The sequence below is a fragment of the Hoplias malabaricus genome, chromosome 2 (assembly GCF_029633855.1).
Source record: "Hoplias malabaricus isolate fHopMal1 chromosome 2, fHopMal1.hap1, whole genome shotgun sequence".
In the NCBI taxonomy this organism is placed as follows: domain Eukaryota; kingdom Metazoa; phylum Chordata; class Actinopteri; order Characiformes; family Erythrinidae; genus Hoplias; species Hoplias malabaricus.
Window position 1 is genome coordinate 29,370,245 of NC_089801.1, and position 14,713 is coordinate 29,384,957.

The window sequence follows — 14,713 nt, forward strand, 5'->3', positions numbered from 1 at the left end:
GAAAGAGCAAAGGATGGAGTGAAGGAGAGATAGATTTATTCAGCGAGGGGGTCACAGTGGATGATTCGGAATCAGATTAGAGAGAGAGAGAGCGAGGGAGAGAAGGGGAGAGAGAGAGAGATGGAGTGAGAGAGGTTGAGAAAGAGTGGGTGAGCAGGGGTAAATTGAGCATCCCTCTCTGCATATGGGTGACTCTTAATTATGTGAGCTAAAAGCTTTCTTATTAGGAGCATTCATTCGAAGAGAGAGAGAGAGAGAGAGAAAGAGAGAACTCTCTCCATCTTTATCTCTCTCTCTCTCTGCTTTCCTTTTCTGTCTCCAGTTCTCTCTCTCCCAAACACACTTTCTCTCATTGTCTACGGTGAAAAGGAGCAGAGAAAATGTTTGAGCAATTTTTAAAGGCTCAGTATTTACTGTTTATCTTGCTGTCTCTCATTGTGTATATTCTCTCTCTCTCTCTCTCTCTCTCTCTCTCTCTCTCTCTCTCACTCTCTCTCTCTCTTCCTCTGTCTGAATGGCTATTAGGCTGGTTTGTGTTGGTAGGCTGGTCACAGCTTTCTGTATGAGTGTGTCAGGTTTTTGTGTGTGTGTTTGTTTGTGTCACTGTCATTTGATTTTAATTAGTAGAGGGAGACTGCAGGAGTGCAGTAACCTGAAAAAGTCTCTCTCTCACACACTCACAAACACACACACACACACATGTGGATTGGGTTGTTGTTTTGTTGTGTATTGCTTCACTCTGTCTTTTCACACAGTAATTATAGGATTTATCTCTGCTCAGATAGACTCATAGAGAGAGAGAGAGAGAGAGAGAGAGAGAGAGAGAGAGAGAGTGAGAGAGAAAGTGAGAGAGAAATGAGAAAGAGAAAGAGACCTTTGAATTTTTACATTTTTTATATAAAAATAAATATTTACCTTTTCTTTACCTTTTTTCCCCACATACTTCACAGTCAAAACCACAAATTGTCCTAAATCAAGAAAAGAGTGTAGGGTGTGTGTGTGTGTGTGTGTGTGTGTGTGTGTGTGTGTTTGGAGGGGGGGGGGGGGGTCAACTAAAAATGTCCAAAAATATATAATTATCATCAACATCCAAGAATCACAGAGCATTTCCCTAGCATCAAGTGCTTTTAAAAAGGTCCGACTCCTTCATGGCATGGTTAAATTTAAAATCAATTAAAATGTGTGTCTTTACAAGTCTCTTAAAACTAATCACAGGCTCTGTATCCTGAGTCCATCTATAAAATCCCTCCTGCTGACCCACACTCCCATCTTCGACAGTTAGAGAATACAAATCTACAGCTGACACCGTGCCTTTTGTTTTTGTGTTTATTTAAAACCGGAAATAAAAACTGATTTAGTGAAAACATTTACAACAGTAAAAATGAAATCTAAATGTTTCAAGAAAGACATAAATCTGTGACATTCCATAAAACAATGAAAAGCTATTTCTCTCTTGTGACAGAACAGACAGGCATTCACAGCCATTATACAGTGAACAGTCCTCCACTGTAAGTCCCCACCCTCACCTAAGGCAAGATTAGCTTGTCAGGACATGTCTATACATGCATTACACTCAGATTTATTAAAAGCACAAGCATCTTATAAAACCTTTTCCCAGCAGTCTCTCTTAAAAATGACCACTCCATTGTCCAGTGTGTGAGAGCTGGCCCTCACAGTCTCCAAGGTCAAGCATGACACTCAGCTTTAGAAACCAGCCATTACCATCACTGTTTTGCACATTAAAGCCTGACTTGAGAAGAGTATGTTTTTCTTCAATCAGAGCTGAGTTCCAGCTGTGCCACAGTCCATGTGCCTGACCTGCAGACGTGCAGCCACCCGCCCACATCGTCCAGATCTGGACCTGCCAAGTCCACAAAACTCTTTACAATTTCAGTACAGGGTTCTATCAATGGAAGTAGTTACTCCAATAGATGCATCCAAATGTGCCTCTTTTAATAGAAGCTTAAAACAGATCACTTTAAAATGTCCAGAATTAAAAGGAGGTGAGGGAAGGGGAGGGTGATAAACAGAGTGAGAGAAAAAGAAAGCGATATAGAGAAAGAGGGAGAGAGATAAAGAGGCAGACAGAAAGGGAGAGGGAGATACATATATAGTTAATATTAATTCATCTTGAGAATATAAGTACACAGGAGGATGTCATATATTAAATTGTCAGATTACTTACTATTTGTTTATATGCAACATAGTGCTGCCAGTGTTAACATGTAGGCAATGAATATACTGTAAATAGTACATTTATCATTATTGCATTTATTTATTTTTTTTGTTTACCATAATCAGCCTTAAATTCTTCCCATAATTCCCCCCGGTCTTGTGATATATTAGTGGTTTAATTTAGTGATGTAAACACAGCATCGCTAGTGTTGAGTCCATAAGGTAGATGACATTTCATTTATGCTAAAATATATATTCATTCATTATCTGCAGTAGCTTATCCAGTTCAGGGTCGCGGCGGGTCCAGAGCCAGAATCATTGGGCACAAGGCGGAGGTGGCTCCAGTCCTTCACAGGATGACACACACATTCACTCACACCTACGGACACTTTTGAGTCACCAATCCACCTACCAACGTGTGTTTTTCAACTGTGGGAGGAAACCGGAGCACCAAGAGGAAATCCACGCAGACACGGAGAGAACACACCAACTCCTCACAGACAGTCACCCGGAGCGGGAATCAAACCCACAAGCTCCAGGTCCCTGGAGCTGTGTGACTGTGACACTACCTGCTGCACCACCATGCCTCACTAAAAATATATATATATATATATATCCCAAATCCCAATAGTTGGGTGGGAGTTGGATTAATGATTACAACAAATTGTGCTATTAAACAGTTAATCTTCTTTACTCGATTTACAGCCCTAATGCAAATACTGCAGATGTTTATGTAAGGGAGCAGATGTGGATTTCATATGTGGGGTCCGACTGTATAGTAAAAGCTGCAGTTCTTGTGATGTGAAAACTGCAGTGGTCAACATTCATTGCTCCATAAGCCAACTGCCCATTCCTTCTCATTTTCCAAATAAGTCGCTTCACTGTACAATAACACTTAACCATTTCTCATTGCCTTAACCATTTTCTTATTGCTTAACTGTGCATTTAGAGAGTAAAACAAGACGTGGGGAGAATGACTGATGTAGAGAGGGAGAGACTGAGGTAAAAGAGAGAAAGAGATAGAGAGGAAAAAAGAGAGGGAGATGGTGAAAGGCATAGAGAGGATTGGGAGACAGAGCGAAAGACAGACACTAAAGGAGAGAGAGACAAATAGAGTGGGAGAGGTAGAAACAGTAAGAGAGAGAGAGAGAGAGAGAGAGAGAGAGAGAGATTATTTTAATAATAGAGTAAGCTAATAAACACAAAGCCATAAAACTGACACTTCTTCACATTTACTGCTCAGCGTGACTTTTAGTCTCAGAGCAGCAGTTACACACATTCACACACACATGCGCACACACTCACACACATTTGTTTTTTGTGAATTGTGGGGACATTACATTGATGTCCATGCATTGCAAAGGGTTAATGATAACTTGTAGCTTTTTGCCCCCACAAGGAAGAAACGTCCCCACAGCATGTGTGTGAGTTTGTGAAGAAACGCTTTTGGTCTCAACAACATGATATATTCCCTGTATACAAACACACACACACACACACACGAGGCATTAATGTTACGTTTACTTTCAAGAAGAACATTCATCATAGTGTCACAGTGCACTTTTGCTTTTTCCGTTATTAACACACACACACACACACACACACACACACACACACGTGCACACTGATATCAGGATATTTGTCTCTTGTCAGTGAATGAACCCAGCATCCAATTAATATAAGCGTTCCTCTGCCTGACAGTAATTCCTGCCTTCAACTTATTCTCCAATGAGTTCATGACCCACCCCCCCCAACACCCACCCACCCACACACACACACACACACACACACACACACACACACACACACAAGATATATGAGAGAAAGAAGCTATATATACATATCTATACATACACACACATGTACACTTTAAAGCTCTAATAGTAGACTATGTTGTTCATGTGTTGTTCTGCATACTTTATTAGCCCACTCTCATGATATTCTTCAAAGCAGAGCCTATATTTCGCCAACAGCTTCCTGTGGGCAGCAGTCTTTTAGCAGCATCCTGTGACCACTGAGCAGCAACAGATGAGCTACTGTCTGGGATTTTACATGTACAAGATAGATCAACAAGAGAGGTTTATCTAATAGAGTGGAGTGTGAGTGGGCAGTGTTTAAAATCTCCAGCAGCACTGCTGTGGCTCATATACTCATATCAGCACAACACACACTAACACACCACCACCACATACGTCAGTATCACTGCAGAGCTGAGAATGATCCACCAACCAGATCATACCTCCTCTGTGGTGGTCCTGTGGAGTTTCTGACAGGGTGAAAGGGGGCTTAAAGGGTATGCAGTGCAATACATGGGTGTCAGTACCTGTACGTCATGGAGAGCTGATAAAATGGCAAATGTGTGTATAAATAAGTAGGTCGTTGTAATGTATTGGCTGTAATATATATTATCAGTCCCTCCAAGCATGTTGAGCTGTTATCTGCAGTAAAAAGAAACAGTAGAAGTAGGACTGAAAATGTCCTAGTTGGTGGTTTGTGTGATTAGGGGAGTCCTGACCAAAAGGGGTAATTGGTGAAGACATTAATTGGTGACATTAAAAAGCAATTGGGGTAAAAAATACTTTTTATTCCACCAAAGAATGCCATCTGGAGTGCTCAAAACATGACATCAAACATTGGTTTAACCTTGACACTTGTTCAAGCGAGTATCATTGCTTTAAGTACAGCAGTGTCACTTTGACACGATTCATTCCTGCATGTGGGCAAAATGAATAGGCATGAGGTGGATATAGCACTTTATCCAAGCACTTGGCTCATAAACTGCACCTTTAGGTTCATGGTTTAGTTTCATACATAACACACAGAGAGAATGTGTCCGATTTGCACCTAACACTAACGTAAAATGCTTATTACATCAGCTTCTTACTGTTTCGCTATCTTTCTCTCTCTTGCTCTCTTTCTCTTTGCTCACACACACACACAGACACACTTTTCACTCACTTACACTCTCAAATGATGAATTGAGAAGAAGGAATGAGGTGCTGGTGTGTGTTGAATGATTAAGCGGTTAGAAACACACATACACACAAAATAAAAAGCAAAAAATTAAGCAAATAAGGTCTATAAACACACAGAGATATTTCTAGGGTAGGCTATATGCTAAGCATACACTCTCTTTTACACATAAACATGTGTACACACACAAACACACACACAGTGGTCCTTGAACTGGAGTGTATTCATATCAGAGTTTCTGGCTGGAAGCGTATGGTTTTAAAGAGCAGTGCTGTTTTTCCCTCTTCAAAAGACATTCAGTATGAATTGAAATGCTAATCTGTAAACCCTGCTTATCGCTTCCACATCCACATGACTCCAACTCCATTTACTGGACCTACAGTGAGCAGTATGATTTTGGATTGTTATTGTTATAAATTAGGTCTCAATATGCTTTTCTCAGTGTACCTTGGACAGTGGTGTAAATAGGATCTTTAAAAAAAAAAAAAAAAAAAAAAAAAATATATATATATATATATATATATATATATATAGAGAGAGAGAGAGAGAGAGAGATAGAGAGAGAGAGAGAGAGAGAGAAAGAGAGAAAGATCAGGTACTGGTAATGAATGTTTGATTATTTTCAGGTTAGGGACACCATTGCAATGCTCCCATGGTTCGGGGGCTTTGCCCATACATGGCATTGAGCGTGTTGACATTTTATTCAAGAGAAACTTTTCCTGAGAGTTTCATAACATTTTATGTTTTCTGTGGCGATTATACAAGCTGCGCGTGTACAACTGAACATCTGTTCCCATGATGGGTTTAACTTGATTAGACCAAATTCACTGAGGTGTGTTTAGAAACTTGGGAAAGTTTAGAAGTATAGTATACACTAAAGGCATACCACTCTAATCACTGGCCTCCAAAATGACCCTATATAACCATCTAACCATCTAATGGGCAAGTAGTGACTTTTGGAAAATGGTTACCATGGATGAGCTATATTATAAATAAGTGAGATAAGTACAGTATATGCCAGGGCCATCTGTGTCGTTTTATGAAACAACACAAAATAACCTTTTTGTGAATGTGTGAAAATTTCATGATGAATGGACCAGTAGAAATGCTCAAAAACTGCTTAGAATAAAATATTTTACATCAAATTCCATTGAAAGCTAAGTATATACTTCTCTTATAAAGTTACTACTTTGGAGATGCATGTTTTTCTTTGGACCGTGATGATAAACTGGTTCATTTCAAGACTATAAGGCAGTTTATCCCTTCATCTCATGTCAGTGTCAGGAAGTGTCACTTTCATTAACATAGTTGGCTACTTTAAGGGGGCCATAGACATCAGCTCAGTTACCCCCTTGTTTTATTCTAAAGGTCATTTTGTCAGTGGTTATACTACACTGAATAACTGCATATATGATAAACAAGATAAATTTAGAACAGTTACACTGAGCCTATAAATCACAAAAGCCTGTGTAACTGAATAAACTGCATAGTAACATGCAGGTGACAGAAGGTAGCCAATTCTGACATTACCTCATTGATTTGTTTTTTATAACTTATTTTATGGTATGACCCTTTGCCTTCTGAAGTAGTTCATCTTATTGATTTCAGCTACTCTTTAAGCACAAAGCGCTGGATATTGCTCTGTAAAGGGGTTCTTTGATTTGCAACAGTAGTTAAAGCATGTTTGGTGCCATATACAACCTTATACAATGGGTTTTCCATCATAGGGCTTTCATTACTGCTACTATGAAACACTCCAGGACAAAATGATACTGTTTCCTACTGATAGCTGACAGCTAAGTCTAACTCACCTGCCGAATTTACATCTGGTATGGTATCAGTACTTGAATACTCTATGGCTACTAAGCTTCACGATTCTCTGTCTAACATTTAGTGCACTGTCTGCGTATAGTAATACTAGTGCTGTAATTTGTGACGTGCACTATGTAGGGAGTAGGACACTATTTGGTACAGAGACAACATGTGAGAAGCTGATCCCTTTCCATTTCTTATTGGATTGTGGGACAATACTGTCCACCATCACTATACTCAGAAATCAACTGGTTCTAAGTATGCATCGTGGATTTTCAACTTTGACGCTATATGTGTATGTGACTATACTAACTACACAAACACTAGTTAGAATTTGTCTTTGGTGCACTATTGTGACTCAAGCTATAAGCTTCACATTTTTTAGTCAAAGCACTGCCCTGTCTGCGTGTAGCAGTTTTTATTTTGTTATCTGTGAAGTGCCCTGTGCAGGGAGTTTGGCGCTATTTGGGATGCTTCCCAAGCCTCTCCTCCATTGTTGTTTTGCCACACTGTAAGTACTGACTGAAGTGAAAGCTCTAGGCACATGTGTACAGGAAGAAGGATGCATGAAATCCATTCTAGGCTTTCACATTCAGGGTCTCATGGGTCTCAAATCTGATTTGACAAAATCGGATTTGACATGTCCACACAGTCATGAAAAGATCAGATTTAAGTCACATTAGGGCAAAAAAAAAATCTGATTTGAGACACTTCAGCCTGGTAATGTGAAGGTAGCCTTTAAATCTTTTTGCTGAATGTCATCAAATTCCCACAGCAATGTTTCCTCATGTAGGCTAAAGCCTTCCCAGAACACTAGAGCTTCTTGCTGCCGCCAGTGGTGGGTGGGGGGTGGTCTTTTACGTAGCATATTTGGCACATTAACCATTATTTACCTCAAAACAATGTAAAAGCTGTGTTAAAACTGTTGAAGGATTTTGGAACATATGGTTAGTGGTTTATTTACAGCGTAAATTCTAGTAACCCTACCTGATGCAGCGAGTTCACAATCCACAATCTTGACAGACATATCCTGTGTTCATGGAAAATGTTACTGTGTTTCAGATGTATTTCAGATGATACTGTACTTCAGATTATAGGCTGGTATCAAACAAAAACTCACAGTAAATTTCACAGCAGTTGGTAATATTTTAAAGTACAAGCATTTGCACATGCACAATGTGACAAGTTCTTAACTCACAGGACTGACAAAACAGGTCACAATATGGCTATGTTTGTGAGGCTAATCAGACAAAATTCTTCAGTTTGCTAGGAAGCATAACAATTGCACTGTGATGTCATGGAAAAAAGTGATCTGATGAATCCAGATTTTCCCTACTCCAGAGTTATGGGTGCATCAGAATAAGATAGGAAGCAAATGTAGTGATGCACTCATGCTGCATAGTGCCCATTGTATAGGACTATGGAGGCAGTTTTGTTATCTGGGTTTGCTTCAGTTGGTCTGATCTAGGCTCAGCAACATTATGTGGCAATAAAGAGAAGACAGCTGAGTACCTGAATGTACTGAATGACTTGGTTATTCAATCAGTCAATTTTGCCTTTCCTGATGGCATGGGCATAATCCAGAATGACAAGATATATTAGACCCAAATGTTGAAAGAGTAGTTCTGGGAACTATTTTCACAAGTTTTGGCCATCAAAGAATCCTGACCTTAACCCCATTGAAAGTCTTTAGGATGTGCAAAAGAAAACTCTAGGGAGTGGTTCTACTCTCCCACCATCCATACAAGATGTCAGCCAAAAATTAATGCAACTCTGAACAGTAATAAAATGGTCCCACAAAATATTAGAGTGAATGACTACTTGCTGTATCTCTCTAGAGAACCCAGGGCTTGGAAAATACTATACTGATGAAATTTATCACAGTAATTATAATGTATCGTGGCACTACCCACACCTATATACATCTATTAATGCCGTTTTCTGTACAGTCAGATGGGGATGTGTTGGAGAGTATGAATACTTGAGTAGTGCGGGAAATAGATATGTTCTGAAGTGTTCTCCAGACTAAAATAAGAGGGCCTGGCAGATCTCCTTCTCCCCTCTCTCTCTCTCTCTCTCTCTCTCTCTCTCTCTCTAACCCCCCTTCTCTTTCCCTGATAACCTAAATCCGTTTCTCCCATGGTCTAAACCCTCATGTTTTTCCACTGCAGACTGTAGATTTGTACGAGAAGGATTGCACTTTAGAATCTAATCTTGGCTTAGGCTGCAGGTTTGTACATTTTCTATTAATACAATCAGATATAAGTGCTTGGTGGCAGGCATCCCACAATTGATTTAAGATGGCATGCAACTCATGGATGCACATAATTGCTAAACAATGGTCTGGAAAATTTTAAAATATTTGGAAGGTACTATGTCCAGGATTGTTACAAGACAAAGGCCTTCTATTAATAGGTACTGTAAGTCTGTGATAGCAATATTATCATATCACAGATCTACTAAGCATACCACAACCTTTGAAAATCACAGTAGAAAAATACAGGTCACCCCTCACACAACATTTGTGCTCAAATGAAATCAAATCAAAGGATCATAAGGAATTTGTCTTCCATTGAAGCAGTAACAGCTTCTACTTTCAGGATTAGTTTTGAATTACAAATATTACGCCCAGCTCCTAACTAATGTTGCTCCATTAACTCATAACCTCTCATCATTGGGCTGGAAAGCTTTAGGGTTTTATACCACTCTGGCCCACACTTGGCATCGGGCTTGACAAACGTGGGCTAATGTGCAGCTGCTCCAGAGCATCCAGTTCTTTTTTTAATGCATTCCTAGAGTTTATTCAGTCTGTGCAACTCATCATTTAAACCCAGAATAGGTTCATGTTAAATTAGTTGAATTCATTAATTATAAGGGGTATACACAAACATAGCTCAAGTATTGTGAAGGCATATTATGTCCCTCTTTATTCATTTCGTTATCAATTACCTTCTTATAGAATAATTTCCTCAGTTTCCATTGACAGGTCTTTCAGTCTTCAATTTTCCATGTTGCCTTGAACTGTGTTGCTGATGAATATTGACATTATTGATCTTGTTTGGTTTTATTAACACTGACTGATTGAATCTGGCACCACACTTAAGGTGCTTTGCCAAAATACTGCTTTAGCCACTAAGCTACACAAGCTATGCAGTAGTGCACAACGGAAATGAAATATTGGTGGCAGTGTCCTTAGCCTTGGGCTCATTAACCTTTGACAGGATTCAGTGTGTGTTCTTGTGTGTGACTGAGAGGACAGCTCGACCTGCTATTTGGATGCTGTGGTGCTGTCAGCACAGGCAATAATTTATCTGTCCCAAATCTCCTTCACACACTGACCATTTACCTCATCGCCTTACACATACACACACACTCTCTCTTAATTGACCATTTACCAGTAAGACTAACAGTCCATTTGGTTAGTGGTGATGAGGTGTATGATAATATGAGCTCATGGTCAATATTTATAATGGGCACAGTTATTTTCCACCTTTGTTAGCTTTTACAATATGTTTACAATACAGCAATGAAGTCAGATGGGCTGGAACAAATTAATACGTAAAGGAAAGAAAACATTAATTGAAAGAAGACAACTTATTTAAGGAAATACATCATGATTCTCACTGCTGATATACCACATTTAGGGGGCAGTAGTGAGCAGTTTGAGTCTGAGCTCTCCTTAGTTGGGAGACAGCTAGGAAGAAACTTATCTATTTAGCCAGTTTGGCCAAAAAGAACATAAACAATAAAAGTTGGGATTATAATATAATGTAATAAATTAGAGACTGTAATAAATATAGCAGGGATTAAGATGGCAAGACCATTTTGTGTGATTTCTATAAGCTGACATTATCTTAAACTATATCATACTACTTTGTGTGGACAGCATGTTTAACTAGCATAGCTCAACAGTCATATTTCTAGAGTAATCTCATCCCTGCTAGCTACAATGAATGTGATATAGATATCAATTCACCCAACATATTAAAAGGTTTGATTGTGTCAGCACATATATGTGAATAATTGAGTGTTACTATGGATTTATATGAAATTAACCAATACCTGTTTGATCATCATTAGGGCTGAGTTACCCATTACAAGTTTATGAACAAATGTCTTTCTCTTACGGGTTTCTCTGGAATTAAAACAATATAGCTTTAACAGATAATATTCATTATTAATAAAAGCCTAGGAGACCTGTGAAGTGTCTCATCTATATTCAGAAGTTTCCCATCCACATCTGTTCATAGTGTGTGTGCCAGACATATACAAAAGACCTTTAAAACCGTTGTAAAATTGGATCTACAAAATGTCAATTTAATAGTCTTAGAACTTAACAAAATGAAGATAATCATCTGCCCTGATCTCATTTATAAGCTGATGAAAGAGGATGAATTTGAAAAAGAATATTTGACATTTATAGTCTGCTTCCCTGGTGTTCTATCATTGCGTCCTTGAATAAGGCACATACATAGTGGACGTATAACACAAAACATGTTTTTGAAGTTCAAAGCTTCCAAAAATTCCCAAAGGCTCTAAAGACTTAAACTGAAGAATGTCAAAAACACCTCCTGACTGTTTCTTTGTTGCAGGGCCAGCCTCATATCTCTATGAAAAACAACTGTACAGAAGAAGCAAGAAACTTCTTAACTTTCAGTGGAATAAAACATAACAGTATTCAATGTGAAGCAGTGTAATTTTGGATCATTTGGTCCATTTGTTATAAAATGTTATGACGTAATAAAGGGCAGCTGGTGTTTTCAAATTATGTCAAAAGAAGAAAAGTATCAAAAATTACAACACTTTCTGACAGCAACAATATAGTGGTATAATGTAATGGACTAATTTTGTGCTTTTGTAACAGCTTGGATCTGAAGTTAGCATGATTACTGAAAGTATTGTGATTGACAGTCCAGCTGCAGGTTCATTAAACAACAACACCAACAACAACAGGCTCTTCAGAACTACTTGTCTTCTGCTCTGGCAAATTACAGAGATTATTTCCTTGAATGATCTTATTTTACAAAGCATTCAAAAACTTGTAAAAATTCTGGTTCAACAAGGTCATTCTTTCATGTTTGTGAATATAGTCAAATAATAAAAAAATGGAGATACCTTAAATTTAGAAAATATTAAAAGTTGCATATGAGTTAAGTATTTAATTCCAGAACATTCCGTGTGAAATACTGGAACATTTTGTGACTGTTTGTAAGGGTCCACCCAAGACAGCCCACTCAAGCTATTTCTGTATGAGCCTAATCATAGGCCCATTCAGATTCTAAAAGGCACAGTGCCTTTTGACCCTTTTCTTTAGTAAAAATGCAGAAATCCCTGTTAAGAACCCCTTGATTTTACATTAGCTAATATGGTGTTATCTCTGATAAATACTTCCATTTATTTTCTCCACAGAAACAAGGCTCTTCTGGACTTTACAAAGATCAATGGTCTCTTCCCTCCGACCATCGCAGGCAAACACAAGGGACTTCAATTGAATTACGAGGGACGTCCAAGAGCAATCCTCTTTTTTTTTTCTCCCTCAAAGCTGGAACAAATGGCATCGTAAGGAAAAGCTACAACACACCAGGGATGGAAGGAAGACATTACAGATGGTGAGAGGGAAAAGCTTGGAGAAAGTACATGGTGGCATGATTACAAATAACAGCAGTGATCCATACGTGGGTTTTTAATGTTAAGGCCGTGAATGATTAAGTACCCGCCGTCAGATCAAAGGTGAGATTGTGGAGAGTGCAGTGCAATCTAGACTTGTAGTCAACAGCGTTGGTGGACGTCACATGGGAACTGGCATTTTGCTGATGCCTACTCCTTACCATAGGAAGAAATAAAGATGACTCTCAAATCATATTGTTTTTTCATGCAAGCAGCTTGTGGTTGGATTATATCAATAAAATGAGTCAGACCTTTATAATCCCACGTCATCTTTGCTCAGAAAGGCACTTCCTGGCGATATCCCACTCTCCTGAACTTCGTGCTGGCGTTCTTTTGGCATAAAAGCATCCAAACACCTCGAAAACATCTTGAAACCCTGGAAGAACCAATGAATGCTGAACCTCAGATGTGGAGAAAAACATGCTACAACCCAGATAGTGTTCTTTTCATTTGGTGAAGCCTCTGGCCTGCGCCAGGATTGTCCTCGAAAGCAGCCTTACACTCTTCTTGTGTCAAAGGTAAATACCCTCTATTTCATCTGTTTCTGTGAGTCTGTCTCTCCAGCTTACCTGGAATCTTTGATGGATCTAATGTTCCATTAAAAACCAAGAACCAGTGTTTTCTTCCCCCTTCGGTGTGCAATTCATATGGTATTTGAAGTCAACTCACTGTGGATTAACTGCCGTGGTAATTAGCTGGTACATGTTAAATTAGAATGTGTGAGTGATAAGGACGCCGGAGTGTCATTAAGTGGAAGATAGTTTGGGGAGTCTACTGACCAGACGGTAATTGGCAAGAGAAAATAGGGATGAGTCTTTTCAACTCCCAGCCTTTGTTTCAGCCAATATCCCTGATGCATCTTATCAAGTAATTACAATGATCGACCCAGACGCTAAATGACAGCTGTAGTTGTTGAATAGCGTCAAATTGTTCCACACACAGTAGAGAATTTAAGGGGTTTAGAGGGATTTCACAAACAAAAGACTCAAGGTTGGGCTCAATTAAAATATCAGTGATGGTTAAATAGCATAATATTATAGGATGCATATTTTTTTTAAAAACATATCAGCAAAGGACAGATATTTAGATTTGATAAACATTGTCATTTTCTTTTTGATAATATATTTACTCCAGTAGAGCAGAATAAATTTAGGAGGTGCTGGGTTAAAATATCTGCATTTTATCATTTTTATTACATCTACATCCATACAGAACCAAATGCTATATATCTCTATAATGCTGATCCAGTTGGTTTTCTACATTTTAAAAATGTCTGTGTATCCGCTCTGGCAGAAATGAATGTGAAAATGCTATTATTATTAAGTTGGACAGTACATGTTTTACTAAATGTTCTGTGTTCATTCCCTGCCTGCTGTAAACCCATGTGACTTTGGTGTGTTACCCCCTTGTCTTCGTGGGTTTTGAGAAGTTGTTCTAGTTCCAAAACACAGGTTGGTAGGTGGATAGGCTGTGCAAGTTTGGCCTCTGGTGTGAGCGGGTGAGTGAGTAAATGGTTGTGTGTGTGATTCCCTGCAAAGGACTTTCACCCTGTCCAGGGTGTGCTCCTGTCTTGTACACAGTAATTCTAGGTAGGCTCTAAAACCTCTGTGACACTGATCAGGATATAGCGACAACAGGAAATGAATGAGCGAATTTATTAATGTTCCTACATTACTACTGATGACTGTGACATCACTGGGAATTGCATTCATGATCGCTTGATGAAATGATCAGCATTTAGATGGAGGACTTTTATGAACTGCATTATTTAGGAAAATAGATCATTGTAGTCCTCTGAAAATGACCCACAACCCATTTATTTTATATCATTTTCAGGATTTTAATGAGGTTTATTTCTAGCAGTGAAGATATGTGGAACCTAAAGTGTTTACAAGTGCACTCTCAGAAGAACTGTTCCTGTGGTGATACGTTTTGCTGTCACTGTCAGTACCATTAGTTAGAGAACATAATTTTGTATAATAATTGTAGATTTTTAAGTAATGTAGATTTCATACACCCAATTTCATCTCCAGGACACTGTTTGTAATTTTAGTCACAATAATGTACCTGTAAGGTACTCTTTCGT

At 38.7% G+C, this 14,713-nt stretch overlaps 1 protein-coding gene across 1 annotated transcript in view; it reads left to right on the forward strand.

The window, feature by feature from the left end:
• The window catches only part of flrt1a (fibronectin leucine rich transmembrane protein 1a), a 68,234-nt gene that overhangs the window by 34,460 nt on the left and 19,061 nt on the right, over window positions 1-14,713 (forward strand). The window contains exon 2 of the mRNA XM_066660308.1: window positions 12,370-13,145. The gene's annotated coding sequence lies outside the window, so the exon portion shown is untranslated. The remainder of the gene's footprint in view (window positions 1-12,369; window positions 13,146-14,713) is intronic.